The 26,469-nt window shown below is 44.4% G+C and overlaps 1 pseudogene; it reads left to right on the plus strand.

The window, feature by feature from the left end:
- Nucleotides 1–18,962: 18,962 nt before the first annotated feature.
- LOC109945667 (putative pectinesterase 14) lies at nucleotides 18,963–20,673 on the plus strand (annotated as a pseudogene).
- The last annotated feature ends 5,796 nt before the right edge of the window (nucleotides 20,674–26,469 follow it).

Here is a 26,469-nt window from a genome sequence, read left to right on the forward strand (position 1 = left end):
AAGAGTGAGCTCACATACGTTCATCGCTCAACAAGTTGTGGGGAATAATGTGCATGAACTCGCCAAAGGTGGGAGCTCACGTGAAGTGTAAGGCTTACCAAAGGGGATGGTTAGAGCTGAGCATTGCTTTTAAAGTTGGTCAAAATTTTATTAGCAATTACTAAGTATAAGTAAATACCAACCCAATTAAGTAGTAGAACAAAAGTAACAACATCACCTGCGATGCAATGCATATGACAAATTGAATTTAGTTCCATAAATTAATCATGTGAGGGTCCGAGCTGCTCATGACCGTGAGCACGGCTAGTATACCAGTTTTACACTCTGCAGAGGTTGCGCATCTTTACCCACAAGTCATGTTACCCATCTGCCAAGGGATCACGACTTCCCATACACCTCTATCGAGGAGGCGAGGCAGGGTAACACTACGAGGCCTTTACAAAGTTCCACTAGCTTCAGAAAACCCGCTACAGTTTATAGGAAGCTCCAATGCAGGAATCCCTTGCAGGACTGCCATCGCAGCAAAATCCTCCCGAGGGCCTCCCTACACTGACCACTCCCCTACTGCCCTTGCCCCTTTCGGGTAAGGTAGTCCTCCACTAGCTTTCCTAATTAATCAGCCAAGGGCGTCCCATTAAACCCTTGTGGTAGCACTGTTTTCCCGGGTGGTCGCTCCATGTTCCAATTAACATAATGATCTTATCATGAACAGAAATAATAAACTGATAATAAAAGTGTAATCATGAATAATGTATCTTCATACCCAAAACCACATAAAGCACTAGCAAGTACTACCCAAAAAGTTCAGTGGTAAACAAGGTATAAAGATAATCAAACTAGGGTAACCTATTGGGTCCCATCAAAATTAACCTATGCAGATCATTATGATTAATCAGAACATGAGTAGGTAAAAAGAAGTGATCAAGGGCACAACTTGACTGGGACTTGAGATTCCAGGTACCAACTTGCTTTTCAGATGACTCGTGTCCTCACCGCTAAACGTAGCAATACAGACAAACATGGTATATGCAAAATTAACATCACACCAAACATAAGTACAAACTGAATAATAATAATCGACGCGAAACTACGAGATCGTGGGTTCGAGAATTACTAGGATCGAAGTTACGGTTAAGGAGTTATGGTTTTCGGAAGGTCTACGTGATGAAGTAATTAAAACTAGGTCTTGAGTGGATTTTATAAAGATAATATAAGAAAATAATCAATTCAACTTTAATATTAATTATAACTTGACTAGGGATTATATTTTAATCAATTTATAATTTTGGACATGTTAGCTTTGATTTGGAAAAGTTAATCTAGTAGACATAGGATAAATAAATATCTAACTATAAAAGTATGCGACATGGTATAATTAATGCTGTTACTGAGCAGGGAATATTTTTATGAAGCTAACGCAACTTGAACAGATCGATTCGGAGCTAAAACAAAGGAGATATGATTTTCTGAAGTTTAGAGAATTATTTTCATACATAAAATACTTTCTATATTCATTTTATGAATTTTCTTGACTGCAGCCATCATTTTCTGAGAACGCAGGGTCCTATTTGTAAAGAAAAGGGTCACTCTGCAATATTAATCGAACTACGGTGGATGGCGGGTTAAATACGAAAAAGCGCAGGGGTTCTTTAAGAAAAGGGACACGGCGAAGGGGTACGGCCAAACCACAACCGCACGATCACGATCTGGTGGCCCAGATTAGATCGGACTCGAGTACATAACCCGAGCCACACAACCAGAGATCGACGACTGTGATCAAATAACTCGAAGGGGTTATCTTGTTTTAATCCTGGCCGCTCGTACGCATCCTACGGTTGGCGCGCGTCTTCCCAAACCTAAACGGCGATGAGCCAGCACCGCCGTGGCGCCATGGCTGCGTGCGGCCCCGCCGAAGTTCCGATGCCCAAACACTTCAATCTAGGAGGCTTTTCGCGAATCCAAGGGTAGTACGAAGCTGGGCAGGGTTCATACCTAGGGTTGGTGCACGACCAGAGCCCGGCCACGCACGATGGCGGTTCGATGGCGGTGTAATTGCTCCGACGAGCAATTCAGGCGGTCCGGAGCACGGAATCGCCCAGACAAAGCTGCTATCATGTCCAACGCGACATGGCGAAGCTCCCCGGACAGGTTGCAGAGGCACACTGACACCGAATCGGGGTCTTCCCTTCCGCGCGAAGGATTCCATAGACACCAGATGCGGCACACACGAAGCTTTCTCCGTAAGGTGAGGTTCGCGACTGCGTAGAGTTTGGAGGGGATGAGGATGGCCGAGCAGGGAGGTGGGGCGCGCCGGATCAAGGCCACGGCGAGGCCGTAGGTGCCTACGATCTGGGCGAGAACCAGAGGCTGGAGATTCGGTAGGGATGGAGCGCGATGGCCACGGGTGGAATGCAGGGATCTGCGACCCTGCCTTAAATAGTCGAAGGTGGGAGCGAAGTCCGCGCGTTTGTTACACCGACCGGTCAAGCATCCGCGGAATCCATGCGCGCGCACAGAAGAACTCGCGTTCTGTTGAGAAAGAAGACCGAGCTGACCAGGCGGACCCACGTGTAAGAGACTCAAGCGAGGCAGCCACACAGCGAGCGCGCGGCTGGCGATATGACGAGGTGGGACCCAGGCGTCAGCGGCTCACTGCGCAAGCAACATTCCCGCCTGGGCCGCACGGAAGTGGGAATGCGGAGCTGGGCCGAATTGGAGATAGTTGGCCCAGTTAGTGTTTTCCCCCCTTTTTCTTTATTTTTCACATTTGAATTTAAATTTGTTTTGAGATTCCTTGATGATCAAAGTGTACCAAATTCAAATTTTTGAGTAAATAAATATATTCTTATTTATATATTTTATTTTACCTCATTTGTTTAATGTTGTTTTCTCTTTTCTCAATTTTCTAGAATTCCCTTTTTAAATCTTAAATTCCCCTTTGGGTATTAATATATTTCTTTTCATATGATTTTCATACCGTCACAAGATGCACACAAAAATGAAAACCAGCATGATGCATGATTTAATTGTATTTATATTCTTATTAGTCATTTATTTTCAAACGAAGTGTTCACATGTGATGATAAATGGAAAAATTCACATATAAAGGAAAGGAAATTCTCCTTTTATTTTTTTACAGAATGGGTGTTACAGCATTCCCTTTGGAATGACTTTTGAGCAGAAAACTTACACTGCGCTCCCTTAGGAACGACTTTTTGTATCTTCGGCAAACTTACGCTACGTTCCTTAGAACGACTTTTTGTAACTTCGGTGATACTTGTAATGTGATTTTTAGCCCTGGGTTCCCTTAGGAACGACTTTTGTACTTCAGCGACTTTTTGGACTTCGTGAGTCTGTGGAGAAGATATATTTCGCTATGACAAGAACGAAGCTATTACAGGAAATTAAAAATGACAAGAGAACTAGGTTTTCAATAATTGTTCCTTATTAAAAAAGAAAATGACAATGAATGTAAAAACTGTTTCAGGGGTAGGATATCTCTCAATAGATATGCTTCGATTCTGGCACAGTACTGTTGACTGTGCGAGCTTCGGACTCCTCCCTGAAATCTCGCTGCTGATGGGTCTATTGGCTCCCTTCTGGCTGCTGGCCTCGTGAATACACAGGTTGTAGTGGTGGCGGAGGTGGGGGCTATGGCCAAGATGCCTTTGGCTGACTAGCCGAAGCAACAGACGCTGTAGGATGGTTACCCACATACTCTGGTATGTAGGGTGAGTGATACGAAGCAGTATGCATGACCTGCTTCGGCTGGTTCTGCTGAGATGCGGCTTCTGCTATTTCCTTTTGTTTCTGAATGGTGAAATGGCACATCCTTGTAGTATGACCCTTGTCCTCACCACAGAATAAGCAATAAATTTTTCTAGGCTGATCCCCAAACCTTCCTCCGAAGCCCCTAGCGCCTCTGCCTCTTGGAGCTGGCGGTCGGAAAGAGCTTTGTTGCTGCCTCGAAGCGTGCGAGGAATACTGTGGCCTCTATTGTTGACTTCCTCTGTAGTCACTCTGGGTGGAGTGAATTGACCTAACATGTCTTGGGTGGATTCTTCCTCCGAAGCCCCTGGTCATCTCAGAGAACCTGTAGGCTTCCTCTCTTCTTTGGCAAAAGTCATTGTCAGCTCGGATGTATTCATCCATCTTTTGAAGCAGCTTTGAAAGTCGCCTAGAGGGGGGGTGAATAGGGCGAAACTGAAATTCTCAAAAATAATCACAACTACAAGCCGGGTTAGCGTTAGAAATAAAATAGAGTCCGCAAGAGAGGGCACAAAACAAATCGCAAGCGAATAATGAAGTGACACATGTGGATTTGTTTTACCGAGGTTCGGTTCTCTCAAACCTACTCCCCGTTGAGGAGGCCACAAAGGCCGGGTCTCTTTCAACCCTTCCCTCTCTCAAACGATCCCTCGGACCGAGTGAGCTTTCTTTTCTCAAATCAACTGGGAGCAAAACCTCCCCGCAAGGACCACCACACAATTGGTGTCTCTTGCCTCGGTTACAAATGAGTATTGATCACAAGAAAGAATGAAAGAGAGAAAGCAATCCAAGCGCAAGAGCTCAAATGAACACGGCAAATCACTCTCACTAGTCACTTAGGCTTTGTATGGAATTGGAGAGGATTTGATCTCTTTGGGTGTGTCTAGAATTGAATGCCTAGCTCTTGTAAGTGGTTGAGAAGTGGAAAACTTGGATGCCATGAATGGTGGGGTGGTTGGGGTATTTATAGCCCCAACCACTAAACTTGACCGTTGGCTGGGCTGTCTGCTCGATGGCGCACCGGACAGTCCGGTGCCCCCTGCCACGTCATCACTGCCGTTGGATTCTGACCGTTGGAGCTTCTGACTTGTGGGCCCTCCTGGGTGTCCGGTGCATACCGGACAGGTACTGTTTGCTGTCCGGTGTGCCAGTATGGGCGCGCCTGACTTCTGTGCGCGCAGAGCGCGCATTAAATGCGCGGCAGAGAGCCGTTGGCGCGGAGATAGCCGTTGCTCCGGAGTCGCACCGGACAGTCCGGTGTACACCGGACAGTCCGGTGAATTATAGCGGACTGGCCGTTGGTGTTCCCGAAGCTGGCGAGTTCCTGAGGCCGCTCCTCCTTGGCGCACCGGACACTGTCCGGTGTACACCGGACAGTCCGGTGAATTATAGCGCGAGTGCCTCTGGAAATTCCCGAAGGTGGCGAGTTTGCGTTGGAGTCATCTGGTGCACCGGACATGTCCGGTGGTGCACCGGACACTGTCCGGTGGCACACCGGACAGTCCGGTGCGCCAAACCAGAGGTGCCTTCAGTTGGCCCTTTGCTCTTTTGTTGAACCCAACTCTCGGTCTTTTTATTGGCTAAGTGTGAACCTTTTGCACCTGTATAACTTATACACTAAAGCAAACTAGTTAGTCCAAAGATTTGTGTTGGGCAATTCAACCACCAAAAATTATTTAGGAACTAGGTGTAAGCCTAATTCCCTTTCAATCTCCCCCTTTTTGGTGATTGATGCCAACACAAACCAAAGCAAATATAAACGTGCATAATTGAACTAGTTTGCATAATGTAAGTGCAAAGGTTGCTTGGAATTGAGCCAATATTAATACTTACAAGATATGCATGGATTGTTTCTTTCTTATATAATATTTTGGACCACATTTTGCACCATATGTTTTGTTTTGCAAAATCTTTTGTAAATTCTTTTCAAAGTTCTTTTGCAAATAGTCAAAGGTGAATGAATAAGAGTTTGCAAGGCATTTTCAAGTTTTGAAATTTTCTCCCCCTGTTTCAAATGCTTTTCCTTTGACTAAACAAAACTCCCCCTCAAATAAATTCTCCTCTTAGTGTTCAAGAGGGTTTTAAGATATCAAGTTTTGAAAATACTACTTGCTCCCCCTTTAGAACACAGAGAGATACTAATTTTGAAATTTTCAACCAATTGAAAATCATATGTTAAAATTAGGGTGGTGGTGCGGTCCTTTTGCTTTGGGCTCATATTTTCTCCCCCTTTGGCATGAATCGCCAAAAAGCGGAATCATTAGAGCCCTTTGATGACTATTTTCTCCCCTTTGGCAAATGAAAGATAGGAGTGAGGATTATACCAAAGACGGAGAGTGGAGCGGAGTGACGGCGAAGGATGAGTAGTAGAGTGGAGTGGAAGCCTTGTCTTCGCCGAAGACTCCAATTCCCTTTCAATATACCTATGACTTGGTTTGAAATATACTTGAAAACCCATTAGTCATAGTATATAAAAGAGATATGATCAAAGGTATACTTATGAGCTATGTGTGCAAGTTTAGCAAAAGAAATTCCTAGAATCAAGAATATTGAGCTCATGCCTAAGTCTGGTAAAGGATTGTTCATCAAGTGGCTTGGTAAAGATATCAGCTAATTGATCTTTAGTGTTAATGTATGAAATCTCGATATCCCCCTTTTGTTGGTGATCCCTAAGAAAATGATACCGAATGGCTATGTGTTTAGTGCGGCTGTGCTCGACAGGATTGTCGGCCATTTTGATTGCACTCTCATTATCACATAGTAAGGGGACTTTGGTTAGTTTGTAACCGTAGTCCCGCAGGGTTTGCCTCATCCAAAGCAATTGCGCGCAACAATGGCCTGCGGCAATATACTCAGCTTCGGCGGTAGAAAGAGCAACCGAATTTTGCTTCTTTGAAGCCCATGACACCAAGGATCTTCCCAAGAACTGGCAAGTCCCCGATGTTCTCTTCCTATTAATCTTGCACCCCGCCCAATCGGCATCCGAATAACCAATTAAATCAAAAGTGGATCCCTGAGGGTACCAAAGCCCAAACTTAGGTGTATAAGCCAAATATCTCAAGATTCGTTTTACGGCCGTAAGGTGTGATTCCTTAGGGTCGGCTTGGAATCTTGCACACAAGCAAACGGAGAGCATAATGTCCGGTCGAGATGCACATAAATAAAGCAATGAACCAATCATCGACCGGTATACCTTTTGATCCACGGACTTACCTCCCGTGTCGAGGTCGAGATGCCCATTTGTTCCCATGGGTGTCTTGATGGGCTTGGCATCCTTCATCCCAAACTTGTTTAGAATGTCTTGAGTGTACTTCGTTTGGCTAATGAAGGTGCCCTCTTGGAGTTGCTTTACTTGGAATCCTAAGAAATATTTCAACTCCCCCATCATAGACATCTCGAATTTCTTTGTCATGATCCTACTAAATTCTTCACATGTAGATTCGTTAGTAGACCCAAATATAATATCATCAACATAAATTTGGCATACAAACAAATCATTGTCAAGAGTTTTAGTGAATAAAGTAGGATCGGCTTTGCCGACTTTGAAGCCATTTGAAATAAGGAAATCTCTAAGGCATTCATACCATGCTCTTGGGGCTTGCTTGAGCCCATAAAGCGCCTTAGAGAGCCTGTAAACATGGTTAGGGTACTCACTGTCTTCAAAGCCGGGAGGTTGCTCAACATAGACCTCCTCCTTGATTGGTCCATTGAGGAAGGCACTCTTCACGTCCATTTGATAAAGCTTGAAGCCATGGTAAGTAGCATAGGCCAATAATATGCGAATTGACTCAAGCCTAGCTACGGGTGCATAGGTTTCACCAAAATCCAAACCTTCGACTTGTGAATACCCCTTGGCCACGAGTCGAGCTTTGTTCCTTGTCACCACACCATGCTCGTCTTGCTTGTTGCGGAAGACCCACTTGGTTCCTACAACATTTTGATTAGGACGTGGAACTAAATGCCATACCTCATTCCTTGTGAAATTGTTGAGCTCCTCTTGCATCGCCATCACCCAATCCGCATCTTGGAGTGCTTCCTCTACCCTGTGTGGCTCAATAGAGGAAACAAATGAGTAATGTTCACAAAAATGTGCAACCCGAGATCGAGTAGTTACCCCCTTATGAATGTCGCCGAGGATGGTGTCGACGGGGTGATCTCGTTGGATTGCTTGGTGGACTCTTGGATGTGGCGGCCTTGGTTCTTGCTCATCCTCCTTTTCCTGATCATTTGCATCTCCCCCTTGATCGTTGCCGTCATTTTGAGGTGGCTCATCTTCTTGATCTTTTTGTTCAATATCTTGAGCCTCGTCCTCATCTTGGGTTGGTGGAGATGCTTGCGTGGAGGAGGATGGTTGATCTTGTGCATGTGGAGACTCTTCGGATTCCTTAGGACACACATCCCCAATGGACATGTTCCTTAGCGCTATGCATGGAGCCTGTTCTTCACCTATCTCATCAAGATCAACTTGCTCTATTTGAGAGCCGTTAGTCTCATCAAACACAACGTCACAAGAAACTTCAACAAGTCCTGAGGACTTGTTAAAGACTCTATATGCCCTTGTGTTTGAGTCATATCCTAGTAAAAAGCCTTCTACAGTTTTAGGAGCAAATTTAGATTTTCTACCTCTTTTAACAAGAATAAAGCATTTGCTACCAAAAACTCTAAAATATGAAATATTGGGCTTTTTACCGGTTAGGAGTTCATAATATGTCTTCTTGAGGATTCGGTGAAGATATAACCGATTAATGGCGTAGCAGGCGGTGTTGACCGCCTCGGCCCAAAACCGGTCCGGTGTCTTGTACTCATCAAGCATGGTTCTTGTCATGTCCAATAGAGTTCGATTCTTCCTCTCCACTACACCATTTTGTTGTGGAGTGTAGGGAGAAGAGAACTCATGCTTGATGCCCTCCTCCTCAAGAAAGCCTTCTATTTGAGAGTTCTTGAACTCCGTCCCATTGTCGCTTCTAATTTTCTTGATCCTTAAGCCGAACTCATTTTGAGCCCGTCTCAAGAATCCCTTTAAGGTTTCTTGGGTATGAGATTTGTCCTGCAAAAAGAACACCCAAGTGAAGCGAGAATAATCGTCCACAATAACTAGACAGTACTTACTCCCGCCGATGCTTATGTAAGCAATCGGGCCGAATAAATCCATGTGTAAGAGCTCCAGTGGCCTGTCACTAGTCATGATGTTCTTGTGTGGATGATGAGTGCCAACTTGCTTCCCGGCTTGGCATGCGCTACAAATCCTGTCTTTCTCAAAATCAACATTGGTTAGTCCCAAAATGTGTTCCCCCTTTAGAAGCTTATGAAGATTCTTCATTCCAACATGGGCTAGTCGGTGGTGCCAGAGCCAACCCAAGTTAGTCTTAGCAACTAAGCAAGTGTCGAGTTCAGCTCTATCAAAATCTACCAAGTATAGCTGACCCTCTAACACTCCCTTAAATGCTATTGAATCATCACTTCTTCTAAAGACAGTGACACCTATATCAGTAAATAGACAGTTGTAGCCCATTTGACATAATTGGGATACGGAAAGCAAATTGTAATCTAATGAATCAACAAGAAAAACATTTGAAATGGAATGGTCAGGAGATATAGCAATTTTACCCAAACCTTTGACCAAACCTTGATTTCCATCCCCGAATGTGATCGCTCGTTGGGGATCTTGGTTTTTTCTCATATGAAGAGAACATCCTTTTCTCCCCTGTCATGTGGTTTGTGCACCCGCTGTCGAGTATCCAACTTGAGCCCCCGGATGCATAAACCTACAAAACAATTTTAGTTCTTCATTTTAGGTACCCAAACGGTTTTGGGTCCTTTGGCATTAGAAACAAGAACTTTGGGTACCCAAACACAAGTCTTGGAGCCCTTGTGTTTGCCCCCAACAAACTTGGCAACTACCTTGCCGGATTTGTTAGTAAGCACATATGATGCATCAAAAGTTTTGAATGAAATAGCATGATCATTTGATGCATTAGGAATCTTCTTTCTAGGCAACTTGGCACGGGTTGGTTGCCTAGAGCTAGATGTCTCACCCTTATACATAAAAGCATAATTAGGGCCAGAGTGAGACTTCCTAGAATGAATTTTCCTAATTTTGCTCTCAGGATAGCCGGCAGGGTACAAAATGTAACCTTCGTTATCCTGAGGCATGGGAGCCTTGCCCTTAACAAAGTTAGACAAGTTCTTAGGGGGGCATTAAGTTTGACATTGTCTCCCCTTTGGAAGCCAATGCCATCCTTGATGCCCGGGCATCTCCCATTATAGAGCATACTTCTAGCAAATTTAAATTTTTCATTCTCTAAGTTATGCTCGGCAATTTTAGCATCTAATTTTGCTATATGATCATTTTGTTGCTTAATTAAAATCATGTGATCATGAATAGCATTGATATCAACATCTCTACATCTAGTACAAATGGAAACATGCTCAACATTAGATGTAGAGGGTTTGCATGAGTTAAGTTCAACGATCTTAGCACGCAAGATATCATTATTATCTCTAAGATCGGAAATAGTGACATCAAAGTTTTTAGCCTTAGCAATCAAATTTTTATTTTCTACTTTAAGGCTAGCAAGAGAAATGTTCAATTCTTCAATCCTAGCAAGCAAATCATCATTATTATCTCTAGGATTGGGAATTGAAACATTACAAACATGAGAATCAACCTTAGCATTTAAACTAGCATTTTTATTTTTAAGGTTGTCAATCATTTCACGGCAAGTGCTTAGCTCACTAGACAATTTTTCACATTTTTCAACTTGTAGAGCGTAAGCATTTTTAACCTTAACATGTTTTTTATTTTCCTTGATTAGGAAGTCCTCTTGGGAGTCCAAGAGATCATCCTTCTCATGGATGGCACTAATTAGTTCATTTAATTTCTTCTTTTGTTCCATGTTAAGGTTGGCAAAAAGAGTACGCAAATTATCTTCCTCACCACTAGCATTATCATCACTGGAAGACTCATATTTAGTGGAGGAGTTGGATTTAACCTTCTTCTTTTTGCCGTCCTTTGCCATGAGGCACTTGTGGCCGACGTTGGGGAAGAGGAGTCCCTTGGTGACGGCGATGTTGGCGGCGTCCTCGTCGTCGGAGGAGTCGCTTGAGCTTTCGTCGGAGTCCCATTCCCGACAAACATGGGCATCACCGCCCTTCTTCTTGTAGTACCTCTTCTTCTCCTTTCGCCTCCCCTTCTTGTCGTCACTTCGGTCATTGTAACTAGATATAGGACATTTAGCAATAAAATGACCGGGCTTACCACACTTGTAGCAAACCTTCTTGGAGTGGGACTTGTAATCCTTTCCCCTCCTTTGCTTGAGGATTTGGCGGAAGCTCTTGATGACGAGCGCCATTTCCTCATTGTCGAGCTTGGAGGCGTCTATTGGTTGTCGACTTGGTGTAGACTCCTCCTTCTTCCTTCTTCTCCTCCGTTGCCTTGAATGCAACGGGTTGAGCTTCGGATGTGGTGGCATCATCAAGCTCGTTGATCTTCCTCGAGCCTTCGATCATGCACTCAAAACTCACAAAATTCCCGATAACTTCCTCGGGGGTCATTTTAGTATATCTAGGATTACCACGGATTAATTGAACTTGAGTAGGGTTAAGGAAAATAAGAGATCTTAGAATAACCTTAACCATCTCGTGGTCATCCCACTTTACGCTCCCGAGGTTGCGCACTTGATTTACCAAGGTCTTGAGCCGGTTGTACATGTGTTGTGGCTCCTCCCCTTTGCGAAGCCGGAACCGACCGAGCTCCCCCTCGATCGTTTCCCGCTTGGTGATCTTGGTGAGCTCGTCTCCCTCGTGCGCGGTTTTGAGCACATCCCAAATCTCCTTGGCGCTCTTCAACCCTTGTACTTTGTTATACTCCTCTCTACTTAGAGAGGCGAGGAGTATTGTTGTTGCTTGAGAGTTGAAGTGCTCGATTTGGGCCACCTCATCCTCATCATAGTTCTCATCCCCTACTGACGGTACCTGTGCACCAAACTCAACAACATCCCATATACTTTTGTGGAGCGAGGTTAGATGAAATCGCATTAAATCGCTCCATCTAGCGTAATCTTCACCATCAAAAGTTGGTGGTTTGCCTAATGGGACGGAAAGTAAAGGTGTATGTTTGGAAATGCGAGGGTAGCGTAGGGGGATCTTACTATACTTCTTGCGCTCTTGGCGCTTAGAAGTGACGGAGGGCGCATCGGAGTCGGAGGTCGATGTTGATGAAGTGTCGGTCTCATAGTAGACCACCTTCCTCATCCTTTTGTGCTTGTCCCCACTCCGACGCGGCTTGTGGGAAGAGGATTTTTCTTTCTTCTCTTTGTGGTGAGAAGAAGATTTCTTCTCCTTCCCTTTGTTGGAGGAGATCTTCTTCTTCTCCTTCCCTTTGGTGCGGGACTCTTCCGATGAAGTGCTCCCTTGGCTCGTAGTTGGCTTTTTGCCGGTCTCCATCTCCCTCTTGGTGTGATCTCCCGACATCACTTCGAGCGGTTAGGCTCTAATGAAGCACCGAGCTCTGATACCAATTGAAAGTCGCCTAGAGGGGGGGGGGGTGAATAGGGCGAAACTGAAATTCTCAAAAATAATCAAAACTACAAGCCAGGTTAGCGTTAGAAATAAAATAGAGTCCGCAAGAGAGGGCGCAAAACAAATCGCAAGCGAATAATGAAGTGACACACGTGGATTTGTTTTACCGAGGTTCGGTTCTCTCAAACCTACTCCCCGTTGAGGAGGCCACAAAGGCCGGGTCTCTTTCAACCCTTCCCTCTCTCAAACGATCCCTCGGACCGAGTGAGCTTTCTTTTCTCAAATCAACCGGGAGCAAAACCTCCCCGCAAGGACCACCACACAATTGGTGTCTCTTGCCTCGGTTACAAATGAGTATTGATCACAAGAAAGAATGAAAGAGAGAAAGCAATGCAAGCGCAAGAGCTCAAATGAACACGACAAATCACTCTCACTAGTCACTTAGGCTTTGTATGGAATTGGAGAGGATTTGATCTCTTTGGATGTGTCTAGAATTGAATGCCTAGCTCTTGTAAGTGGTTGAGAAGTGGAAAACTTGGATGCCATGAATGGTGGGGTGGTTGGGGTATTTATAGCCCCAACCACCAAACTTGACCGTTGGCTGGGCTGTCTGCTCGATGGTGCACCGGACAGTCCGGTGCACACCGGACAGTCCGGTGCCCCCTGCCACGTCATCACTGCCGTTGGATTCTGACCGTTGGAGCTTCTGACTTGTGGGCCCGCCTGGGTGTCCGGTGCACACCGGACAGGTACTGTTTGCTGTCCGGTGTGCCAGTATGGGCGCGCCTGACTTCTGTGCGCGCAGAGCGCGCATTAAATGCGCGGCAGAGAGCCGTTGGCGCGGAGATAGCCGTTGCTCCGGAGTCGCACCGGACAGTCCGGTGTACACCGGACAGTCCGGTGAATTATAGCGGACTGGCCGTTGGTGTTTCCCGAAGCTGGCGAGTTCCTGAGGCCGCTCCTCCTTGGCGCACCGGACACTGTCCGGTGTACACCGGACAGTCCGGTGAATTATAGCGCGAGTGCCTCTGGAAATTCCCGAAGGTGGCGAGTTTGCGTTGGAGTCATCTGGTGCACCGGACATGTCCGGTGGCGCACCGGACAGTCCGGTGCGCCAAACCAGAGGTGCCTTCAGTTGGCCCTTTGCTCTTTTGTTGAACCCAACTCTTGGTCTTTTTATTGGCTAAGTGTGAACCTTTTGCACCTGTATAACTTATACACTAAAGCAAACTAGTTAGTCCAAAGATTTGTGTTGGGCAATTCAACCACCAAAAATTATTTAGGAACTAGGTGTAAGCCTAATTCCCTTTCAAGCTTCTCCAAAGTCTGTGGAGGCTTTCTAGCAAAATACTGGGTAGTAGGTCCTGGACGAAGCCCCTTAATCATGGCCTCAATAAAAATTTCATTGGGCACTGTAGGCGCTTGTGCTCTCAGCGCAAGAACCTTCGGACGTATGCTTGAAGATACTCCTCATGATCTTGTGTACATTGAAAGAGAGCCTGAGCTGTGACTGGCTTCGTCTGAAAGCCCTGGAAACTTGTCACTAGCATATCCTTAAGCTTCTGCCATGAAGTAATAGTTCCTGGCCGAAGAGAAGAATACCACGTTTGGGCCACATTCTTAACTGCCATGACGAAGGACTTGGCCATGACAGCTGCATTGCCTCCGTATGAAGATATAGTTGCTTCATAACTCATCAAAAACTGCTTCGGATCTGAATGTCCATCATACATGGGGAGCTGAGGTGGCTTGTATGATGGAGGCCATGGGATAGCCTGCAGTTCTGCTGCCAAGGGAGAAGCATCGTCAAAGGTAAAGGTATCATGATTAAAATCATCATACCATCCATCCTTGTTGAAGAAGCCTTCTTGGTGAAGCTCCCTATGTTGGGTCCTTCGCTCTTGTTCGTCTTGGGCAAGATGGCGTACTTCTTCAGTGGCTTCGTCAATCTGCCTTTGAAGATCGGCTAGTCGAGCCATCTTCTCCTTCTTCCTTTGTACTTGTTGATGAAGCATCTCCATGTTTCTGATTTCTTGGTCCAACTCCTCCTCCTGGAGTGTTGGACTAGTGGCCTTCCTCTTCTGACTTCGGGCCTCTCGAAGAGAAAGGGTCTCCTGGTTTGGGTCCAGTGGCTGCAGAGTGGTAGCCCCTGTCGCTGAAGCTTTCTTCGGTGGCATGACGAAGGTTAGTGTTTGCCGAAGGTGGTCGAAAAGGATTCACCGGAGGTGGGCGCCAATGTTAGCGACTTGTTCTCAAATGCTATGAATCAAGAACAAGGCAACATAAAATGTTAAATATTAACGCCCTTCGTCCTTCGAAACATTATTTCCCTTAGGATATAATGATCTTCAGACGAAGGTCATGAAGGACGTACCTTCGAATATCGAAGGTAAGATGGTAATAGAAGAAGCGTGTAAAATACAAAAGATAACATAAACAATCATATAGCATTATAAATTCATCTCCATTATATTATCATGAGAAAATAAAAACAACATTGAATTACATTTGGTACCTTCGACTTGATAGACAGTAGAGGTACGAGCGTGATGCAAAAGCAAATGCCAAGTCAGCGTGAACAGTACGGGGGTACTGTTCATCTATTTATAGGCATGGGACGCAGCCCACGTGAAATTACATTCATGCCCTTTACATTTGCTAATGACTATAAGGTAACTCATCGGGGTCTAAATAGCCTTTTCCCCTTTAAGTCGGTTCCCTTTCCTGCTGTCATGCCGAAGCTCCCTTGCGCGTAGCTTCGGCGCTGCATCAATCTTCGTATTGTTCGTGCTTCTCCCACTGTGGTTCTGATTCGAATCCGAAGGTACCTGTTCATGTATTACAACTCCGGAAACATTGTTAAATTATGTTTTTGAGGACCTTCGGAAGACGAAGGCCCCCAACAGAAGGAGTGTCTTAAACAAAAACCTAATTTAAGACAGTTTATGAGACAAAATGACTTAAATAAATACCTATTTAGATGGTTATAAATTAAAAATTGTCTTATATAATATCTTTGAAGATGGCTTACAACCATCTTAAATGAGGGATTTCTTTTATGATTCTAACAAATTTGGACACTTCATAAGCGTCTTAATAACTAAAAATTAACTGTCTCATATAGCATGATCTGTAGTAGTGCCCATGAACATGACGGCGACAATGAGTGAGTAACTCTGGCGATCGATATTTCACTGCAATTGAGTTGTCATGCATGCATAATGTAAATCAGAACTATTAATTTGTTGCTGCTGCTGCAGTGCCTTGGGTCACGGCTTCATAGCACAGAAACTGACAATTTGAAACATGGCAGGGCTAGAAAGAAGGTAGGACGTGGCGCTAAGGTCAAATTCAAACAAGTTGGTCGTCTACCGGTGTAGCATGGAAGGTCATGAGGACACCTTGTACGTGGAGAACGAGATCTAGTTCTACCTGCAAACCTTGATCTGGGGCACCGTGGACTTAATTTCTGTTTGGCAATGCCCAGTCCATGATCCAGAGCTGCCCGCTGCTGGTGCGCCGCCCACCGAATGGCAAGCACAATGTGCTGACGGCGTAGGGCTGCAACAACGCCAGCCACAAGTCTGACTTCTTGTTCCACATGTGCACCGTGGAAGCGACGCCGAGCGTGGACCTTGACGGCGTGGAGACCTACCTTGGCCACCCCTATAGGAACATATCCCATTTTGCCTTCATCAAGTCGTATCTTAGACGCGTGGTCAGCCCCAACGACTGGGTCATGTGGAACAAGAACAAGGTCATCGAGGATACCACCAGGACCATCTTATACCTGGAATACGGCAACGACGACGCCAGTGCCGACACAGCCGGCCGCGTCAAGTGGCCGGCTTCCGCGTCCTCAACACCGACACCGAAGCAGCCGCGTACATGGCAGACACATTCATCAACGCGAGCAAGTGGGTCCTTGAGCCTATCCAGTACGACCACACCCTCGGCGCGTCACCGCCGCCGTGCGCCTGACGGTGCTCCGCTCGACGCGCTTAAGTTATTACTGTACTACGTAGGCTGGTGTTCCGTTTCAGATCCCACCACCTTATTACTACGATATTGTATGTCTCTAGTATCCAGCCATGCATCATTGCCGAGATGAATTAAGGCATATTATGGCATGCATGACACCGTATATTTCGTGTATGCATGCATGTACCTGGATGACAGGACCTCTACCTGTTGCTACCATTTCTCTACCGGTATTGTACATACTCTCTCTGTATGTTTGTCTATATAATATATATGTATCCTCGATCTATATTAATGGATTCTATCTATAATTATTTCATATGAGCTGATACACACAAGTAATTATGATACAAGCCCTACACAAGTTTGTAATAGTACTGCTATATATAAGTAAGTCACCGGACGACTAACAAAATTTATACAATAAAACAACTGTGCAAATAGATTTGAAAACAAATATTTGCTAGTATAAATTTTGCTACGTTGGTTGCTGTGATTGGCCGCGTGGACACACAAATCGATCAGAATTCTTTTTGTGGTGATAACATTTTAGTTTTATGCGGTGCATAGGACCCACAAAAAATCAAATTAACTACTACATCATATCCACCTTCTCTCATCTTTATATATATATATGGTTGGCAAGAGATAATTAAATATGTGCAAAGCCATCCAGACTACTTGTGGTTGCATTGGATGATATGCCACCCGCTGTAGCACGAATGCATGCATGATGGAGCTTCTCTAACCAGCAGAGTTTCAGGCCAGGGGCTGAGCAGGTATGGAGCTAGGATAGTAGTAATGTGCAGTGCTCCAGCGCTTTCCGAAAGTTGTACATGTCATCGATCTGTTAGCGTGCGCGCACACACACGTACGTCCGTAGAAATGCATGACAAGCTAGCCAACAGTCTTGGCAACTCCATTGGCCACCACGAGGTTTTCAGTTGTTGTGCCTAGGCAGTACATAGAGTTCTCTCTACTCTCACAATCAACCTTACAAATATTTTAGAAAATCAGGAAAAAGTAGGCAATGTGCTCAAACCTTGAATCAGCAATTAATGTATTTTAGTTTGAATGCACCCGCTTTTAACTTGGATCTGCTGCTGTTGTTTCGGCCAGGATAAGGACCAACAAAAGTGATTAATTCCCTATTGCTAGGCCCACACACTAATCCCCGTTGGTATTTATTCTTATGGGTATTTGAAGAGGCCAATGAGAGTTATTTAATCCCAGTCGGCTAGCTGACTTCTTGGCCGGACGATGGAAATTAACTTAAGTCGGCTTCGCCACTAAAAAAATAGCACTGACGGTTGATAACGGAATCCGTCTGTAAAACAATGCACCCCACTGTGCAGGTTTTGGTGTAAAGCAATCCCCGTGCATCGTCGTCATCAACACACTCGGGAAAACTATATATAGAATCCATAAAAGAGAGGGGAAAGAACCCGTGCAGAAATCTTTTTAATTTACTGAATCTTTCTAGGAAACTTTTTCTTTACTAAATTGTTTTGGGGGAACATTTTCCTTTACTAAACTACTAGGAGGCTGACATGAAGGGCCCTTCTTCCCTGATCCATTCTTCTTGCCCCGCGTCGGCCCCTGGCGTGGTCGATCTCGTCGTGGGCACATGGCTGGCTCGATCGGGTGGGGCGGGGTGGGCCTATATATATGGGATGCTACCGCTGTTGGCTAGCGAAGATGCGCACAAAGGTAAGTGTGTAAGGTTAGGAGCCAGTGTACCATCATATCAAATCAGATCGATCGCTCGCCGGAGCTTATAGGGGATGGTAGGCGACGTGAGGAGGTGCGGCCTAGGCCTCGCCATGGCGGTGGCCCTGATGCTCGCTGCGCTGGTTGTCGTTGCAAGCGACGGCGCGGAGACGAGGCAGAAGCTGCCTGCTGGCAGTGGCAACGATGACGACCACTCAGTCGTTCTTAGCCGCCTGTCCAACATCATTGATCCGCCGGGGAGCTAGCCTGTGCACGCTGATGCTGTCGTGGTGAAGCGGTGCGACGGCATCGCTGCTCCGCCGCCTTGCTACACCAGCATCAAGGCAGCCCTGGATGACGCACCACAAGAAGCCGAGGAGGACAAGTACAATGTGCATGTGCTCTCTGGCGTCTACGACGAGACCGTCAACATAACAAGAAGGAACGTGATGCTAATCGACGATGGGTTTGGTGCCACCGTCATCATAGGGAACAAGAGCAATGCAACGGCGTCCCCATGAACATGACGGCGACAGTGAGTGAGTAACTCTAGCGATCGATATTTCACTACAGTTGAGTTGTCATGCATGCATACTGTAAATCAGAACTATTAATTTGTTGTTGCTGCTGCAGATGCCTTAGGTCATGGCTTCATAGCACAGAACCTGACAATCAGATACATGGCAGGGCCGGAAAGGAGGTAGGACATGGCGCTAAGGTCAAATTCGAACAAGTCGGTCGTCTATCGGTGCAGCATGGAAGGTCATGAGGACACCTTGTACGCGGAGAACGGGATCCTGTTCAACCTACAGACCTTGATCTAGGGCACCGTGACTTAATTTGTGTTTGGCAATGCCCAGGCCATGTTCCAAAGCTACCCGCTGCTGGTGCGCCACCCACCGAAAGTCAAGCATAATGTGCTGACGGCGTAGGGCTACAACAACGCCAGCCATGAGTCCAACTTCTCGTTCCACATGTGCACCATGGAAGCGGTGCCGGGCGTGGACCTCGAAGGTGTGGAGACCTACCTTGGCCGCCCTTATAGGAACTTCTCCCACGTCGCCTTCATCAAGAAGTCTCTCAGTCGCGTGGTCAGCCCCAACGGCTGGGTAGCGTGGAACATGAACAAGGTCGTCGAGGATACCACCCGGACCGTCATCTACCTGGAATACGGCAACGATAGCACCGTTGCCGACATGTCTAGCCACGTCAAGTGGCTGGGCTTCCGCGTCCTAAACGCCGCTGCCGCGGCGGCCGCGTACACGGTGTACACGTTCATCAACGCGAGCAAGTGGGTCCCTAAGCCTATCCAGTACAACCACACCCTCAGCGCGCCGCCGCCGCCGCGTGCCTCACAGTGCTCTGCTCGGCGCGCTTAATTTAGTACTGTACTACGCAGGCTGGCATTCTGATTCGAGATCCCACCACCTTATTACTACGGCATTGTATGTCTCTAGTATCCATCCATGCATCATTATATGAATTAAGGCATATTATGGCATGCATGACGTCGTATATATCGTGTATGCATGCATGTACCTGGACCTCTACTACTATCTACCATTTCTCTACCGTTATTGTACGTACTCTCTCTGTATGTATGTCTATATATATATAATATGTATCCTCGATCTATATAAATGGATTATATCTATCATTATTTCATATGAGCTAATACATACAAGTAATTGTTGATATAAGGTCTACACAAGTTGGTAATAGTATTGCTATATATAAGTAAGTCACCGGTCGGCCGACAAAATTTATAAAATAACACAACTGTGCAAATAGATTTGAAAAAATATTTGCTAGTATGAATTTTGACTATGTTGGTTGCTGTGATTGGCCGCGGACACACAAATCGATCAGAATTCTTTTTGCAATGTTAACATTTTAGTTTTATGCGGTGCATAGGTCCCACAAAAAAATCAAAGGCAACCTACAACGTTGTCTTCAAGAACGACGTGTCGCTACCAAAGCCAGGGGAAAAGAAAGGTGAGGCACCAGCACTAGGAGTGTGGGAACAAAGGCAACCTTCTACAATTGCACCATCGAAGGCGGCCAGGGTGCTCTGTATGACAAGACGGGTCTTCACCACTTCAAGGCATGTGCCATCAAGGGAACCATGGACTTCATCTTTGGATCTGCCAAGTCATTTTATGAGGAATGCAAAATCGTTTCGGTGTAGAAGGAGGCGGTGGCTTTGCTAATGGCGCCACCGGAGTGGGACCGGTCTAGAAAACCCATCAAAATCGCCCCAAGCAAGAGCGGGTTGGCATTCAAGACTTGCACAATCGAGAGGGAAGGAGAAAAAAATTACTTGGGTAGGGTGGGCACGCCTGTGATCTACTCCTACACTGATATGGGTAAGGAGATTGTAGGCATAATATTTGATGGTCAGAACGTCCAGACTGTCGAGAGGTACCACTCCTACATCCATTACATCCTCTCCTTTGTTTGTATATGATTGTGTGATTAAAGGTGTTGTTGATTATGTATACTGATGAAAGGTGTTGTTGGGTTGCATTCTTTTTTCATAGGGGGTACTACTGCGCCACTTTCAAGTGTTATGGGCCTAGGATGTCTCCAATGGTAACCTCAACTCTGACCTATGTGCAGGCAATACCCTTTATCGGGATACACTACATCTCAGGGGAGTCGTGGATCCCGTCCCTACCACCCGTTGAAGAATAAGCTATTGCAAGAAGCATTTAGAGTCATATATGCTACTAGGAGCACCCCTAAAGTCAAAACAAGAAAGTTGTTTTGTCAGACATGAATTCTACATTACTAATTAAATTATCCACATTTGTTGGCCATGATTTTTAATTTGTATTACACGTCCACATTATTTATCAAGGGTTTCATCTACATATATAAATTGTATATCGTCTTTGACTTTTTCATGTGCATAATTTTTTTTACCGTGCACGTAAATATAGTGTATGCCTCCCTCTCTTTGGTGCGCGCGTGCCAGAGGAGAGCCAGAGCAGAGGTCGTAGCATGCACTGTTGATAGTTAGGCCGGCCGTAGGTGGCATAGGCGGCGGCCGCCGCAATGTCGATGGCCGCAGCGGTGCAGGCTAGCCCGCCCATCCAACGATCCAGTGCTCAACCGAGATGCAGCAGCAAGATATGGTTGGGTATAGCTAGAGCGCAGTTGGCCGGCCAGAACAATGCTAGGCGAGAGAGGGAAGTGGTGGTGATAGGAATGTGAGAGGAGAGGGATTGTTATCTGTTAGGTCTTATGAATATGGAGGACCGACCGGCAGCAAACAAAAAAGTGAACACTCATCATAGCTGCTGTTGGGCAGGGATTCTTTTCCATCTCGCATCCTCTGGTTGAGAGATATATATGTCTGCTGCTCTCGCTATATAGCGGGTCGGTCTGCCCTGCTAGCTAGCTAGCTAGTTCAACTTCTAGGCATGGATCGGATCGGATCGATCAACATTAATTTAATTACTTAATTATTAGTTCCTGACGAAATTAATATATGTTAAACAAAGACTTTAATTTTTATTATATCCTTATATAAATATTATATAGTCATTATCAGTTTTAATTTAATCAAGAAAACCAGTGTGATGTATGTGATGACATGTATATGTGCATGTGTGTACTACTACTCGCATAAGCAGTAAACAACAGTAAAACATGCATAATCACTAAGCACATAATGTACACTGCGGAGGGACCGATGCTCAAGACATCGTTGGCTTTATTCACACGAGACATCTCGTGTGTATGTTCGATTTAGTCGTATGCAGTCGATACGGGCAAATGTACGCAGTGCAGTCCCTCGAACGACGTCGATGACGAAGAACCGGATCATCGTTGGTTGAGCGGACGGAGCGAGCAGTCGCGAGTATGCTCCTCAAAAACCTGATCGGCCGCACACCTGTGCAAGTGTAGCTCTACGGACTGTGATTTCGGAGGCCTACTCTCCCACTCTCTCTATGCTCGCAGACGGTGGGACGGGAATGGGCCGTGTGCAACGCGTCTGAGAGACTGTTCGCGTAACCGGAAGAGCGTCCACCTCCTCCGTATTTATACACGTGCTGTGGGAGGGGAACAGACTATAACGGTCGCCATCAGAGTCAGAAACTGACAGCTATTACAGCCAGCCAGAAACCGATGTACCATAAGAGACGTCTGTTAGTAGCCATAAGACAGGAAACGACTGGTCAATACTCCAGGTAAAATGCGCAATCGTTAGAAAGAAATATTCGGACTAAGGTCTGATTTACCATGAGCCACAGCCTGGCTCGGCCGGCAGCGCCTGCGTACGATTGGGCAGTCCTCCATCCTTTTCTCAACTTCTCAATAGATACACCATTGGTCCACCTATCTAAGTTAATTGATTTGTCCTTTGAACTTCCGGTATGGTACTAAAATATTAGTACACCATAGCATTAAAGTGGACATTTAACATTGACTGTTATTGAATTTTAATTTAGGCCAAGCCCACATTAATCCAACAATCCCCACCAAGTGCTAAGTCACACTAAAAATGCTCTTATCATCTCAAACGTTTGATATACAGGTGTTTTGATGGAGACTGTTAAGTTGAACATCCACCTAGAACCTAGACTACACTTAACCACAACTGCACCTAGAACTAATGAAGATATTTCAGTAATAACCAATTGGGTGAAACTTTATATATATATATACCATCGCTATTTGTCAATCTACCCAACCCATAATTATTGAGCGGACTTCAGTAATAATCGAGAACTAATGAACATCGTTCAGTAATAACCAATTAGGTGAAACTTTACTTAGGGTGACGAAAACCATGTAGGATTTTTTAATTATTTTTTACATTGAAGCACTAAGGAAACTCACCACCCAAGCAATGTGCAAATGGATGCCTCCTCATCCACCTCTTTTGTAACCAAGCATCGAAATTTTAGCACAATTTTCCTTGTGTAGAACTCCATCAGACGGTCTATCTTTCCACATTCATTCTCAACTAATTTTCCTTGCAGCCTCATCCTTCTTGAGCCTTTGTTAATACAACCTAAAGGCCGATATAAAATAACCAAATATGACAAAATACATAAAACAAATAAATCACAAGAATAAATTTCTCCATAACATCTGCATTCAATCTGCTAGCTGAACATTCTATCGTGATTAGTGGGTTTGCAAAAGCACCAGAATAGGCAGTACTACGCAGGCTGGCGTTCCGTTTCATATCCCACCACCTTATTACTACGGTATTGTATTTCTCTAGTATCTAGCCATGCATCATTGCCAAGATAAATTAAGGCATATTATGGCAAGCATGACGCCGTAGATTTCGCGTATGCATGCATGTACCTGGACGGCTGGACCTCTACCTGTAGCTACCATTTCTCTAAAGGTATTGTATGTACTCTCTCTGTATGTGTGTCTATATAATATATATGTATCCTCGATCTATATAAATGGATTATATCTATCATTATTTCATATGAGCTGATACACACATGTAATTGTGATACAAGCCCTACACAAGTTGGTAATAGTACTGCTATATATAAGTAAGTCACCGGCCGGCCGACAAAATTTATACAATAACACAACTGTGAAAATAGATTTGAAAACAAATATTTGCTAGTATAAAATTTTGACTACGTTGGTTGCTGTGATTGGCCGCGCGGACACACAAATCGATCAGAATTCTTTTTGCAGTGATAACATTTTAGTTTTATGCGGTGCATAGGACCCACAAAAAAATCAAATTAACTACCACATCATATCCACCTTCTCTCATATATATATATATATATATATATATATATATATATATATATATATATATATATATATATATATATATATATATATATATATATATATATATATATATATATATAAATATATATATAGTTGGCAAGAGCTAATTAAATATGTGCAAAGCCAGCCAGACTGCCTGTGGTTGCATTGGATGATATGCCACCCGCTGTCGCACGAATGCATGCATGTGTAATATCCCAAAAAAATGTTGCCAAAGGTTGATCTTTGGTGCGTGGATGTGGGAAAAGGGTTGTGGGCCGTTGGATGCTAAGTCAGAGTCATCTGTGGCGTCGTTTCGTTTCTCCCGCAAAGAAACCCTAGTGGTCACCCTTTCCCCATTTTGCCCCTTCTTGGCCGCCCCCCTTTCTCCCCCACACACTTGGCCACCCCTCCCCCTTTCCCCTTGGCTGGCCGCCCTATCCTCCCATGGAAGCCCCTCTCCACGACTTCCTCCTCCCTCTAGATCTCCCCCCACGCAACAAGGATCGAGAAGAGGAGGAGCACGTTGAATTGAAGAGGGAGAGAGGGTCAAGGAGGTGTTCTTCACCATCTATTCTTGAAGATTTTCCTAGCGAAAACCCTAGGTATGGATGAAATCCTTGTTCCTCCTTGTAATTATGTACTTTTGGAGGTTCTGGATCATGAGGATTAAAGGATTAGAGGTTGGATTAGATGTGGGGTTAGGTTTTGATCTCAAATTTAGTTTTCTGCGGAATGGTAGATTCGACAGTTTCTGTTCATGCCAGTTTTCCATGGTCTTAGTGGCCTCAAAAAAATGAAAAGTCTATATATGAGTCATAGATAATTTGTAGATCTTTTCGTGTCCGTGAAGAACACCTCAATCGAACATCAGATCAGAAAGTTATTGCAGTTTGATTATAGCAGTTTTTTAGTCTCATAATTCTATGCAGAATCTGTTCTCTTAAGATTTAGGCAATTGTATCAACATAATTCAACCTTGTGTTTGTAAGAAAAGTTGTAGATAATTTCATAAGCTTTCCAGATTGTTAAAGAGTGCATTCATATGAATTATGAAACTCCAGTTATGTTTGTTTTACTGTGGCTGTTCCTGTTTGCCAGACAAAAATGAGCGGGTCCGTTCACTGGTAGGTTTCATCAGGTAAATGACCGAATTGGCTCTTCCAACTATGGAGACTTCTGTAGAGGGATAAAAGTTATTACTGTCAGTAGAATTTCATGATTTTTGGTTGAGTTGTTTGTGAGATATCGAATTTTGAATTTAACTACGCTGCTGTCTGAAACAGATTCAGTCAGTTAACTTGTCAGATGTTTTAGAACTTATTGATGACAGAATTTAATTATCCATTGAATACCAAAGTTGTAGGGTATTTTGTGTAGATACTTCTAGATTATTTGCTTGATATCACCAATGTTATAATTTTAAAGATACAAAATTAACAAACAGCGCTCCTGTTGTATGGCATGTGGTTCAGGGTGGGAGGCTTTCCACTAGGTCTTGGTTTCAAGTGTAGGAGCGATTTGTTGATTGTTGGCAAATGTTTGAGAAATATTTGTACTAAGTTTTATGCCCACTAGTAGGTGGCTACACTCCAGATCATGCCTAGTACATTTCTTCATCTTCGATGAAGGCAAGTGAACGTAGCGGTGGTTGCTTCCGTTCTGACCTGTTGTTTCTAGTGCCTACACTGCAATATTGAGAAGTATTGGATTCTTTCATAATTGGACTCTATGGTGATGCTTTACTTGCTTGCATTATACTGATGTTCAATCATATATTGATGATGATATGATTCGAGTATGGCTCATGAGATTAATTCACACCCCTGAAGGTAAATGAAGTATTATTTGAGGTTGGTATTGTATCTGAAGGTAAATGAAGTATTATTTGAGGTTGTATTGTATGTGAAGGAAGTGAAGTATATTGATAAATGCAGCATGCCATATACATTGCATGATTCACTTGCATCTGAAGTTGGGTCGTGACCTATGGTCCGACTGTACCGGTACAACATAGCATCGTACGTTGCCCGAGGAGGGGTACGATGCGGCTTCATACCCTTAGAGGTATGAAGGCAGAGGACATATGCATTGCATTCATATGCATTCAATGAAGTGATATCTGCGGATGATGTGGTTTTATACCCTCAGAGGTATGAAGATAGAGTACCTACACATTGCATTCCTATTCATACATTGAAGTGATATTTGCAGGTATTGTTGACGCAGGGAAGTGTTATACAACCTATTGTGGTTGTTCGAGGAAATGAGATGGTATTGGTTATATTGGGACTACTGAGTTCTATATCTACAAGTATTTTTTATCTTAATTGTGATTCGTTTAAAATGTTGATTAATTCAATTTGTGGTTTAAATATCTCGTCAAAACAATTCGTTTGCTGAGATGTTTCATCTCACTCTTGCATTACTCAATGCAGGTGCTTGTTGCTCATAAAAGGAAGTGGGAAGTAGCAGAACATCCACCTTCACTCTCATAATAACGCTGCTTAGACGCAGTCATGATTTAATTAGAATCTTCTTGTCAAAGGATGCTTGTTTCTAACTAGTTGTGCGCACTGGTTAATTTAGTTCATGCCGTTATAGTTGTCTTCCCATTGCTAGCAGATTATTAATGTCTATTATGTTTTCTTACCATGATATCTATTTATAGTTTGTTGCTTCCACGTTTATGCAATTTTCAAAGGAGATGCTGTCGAAATTTTATAT

This window comes from Zea mays, chromosome 4, assembly GCF_902167145.1.
Source record: "Zea mays cultivar B73 chromosome 4, Zm-B73-REFERENCE-NAM-5.0, whole genome shotgun sequence".
In the NCBI taxonomy this organism is placed as follows: Eukaryota; Viridiplantae; Streptophyta; class Magnoliopsida; order Poales; family Poaceae; genus Zea; species Zea mays.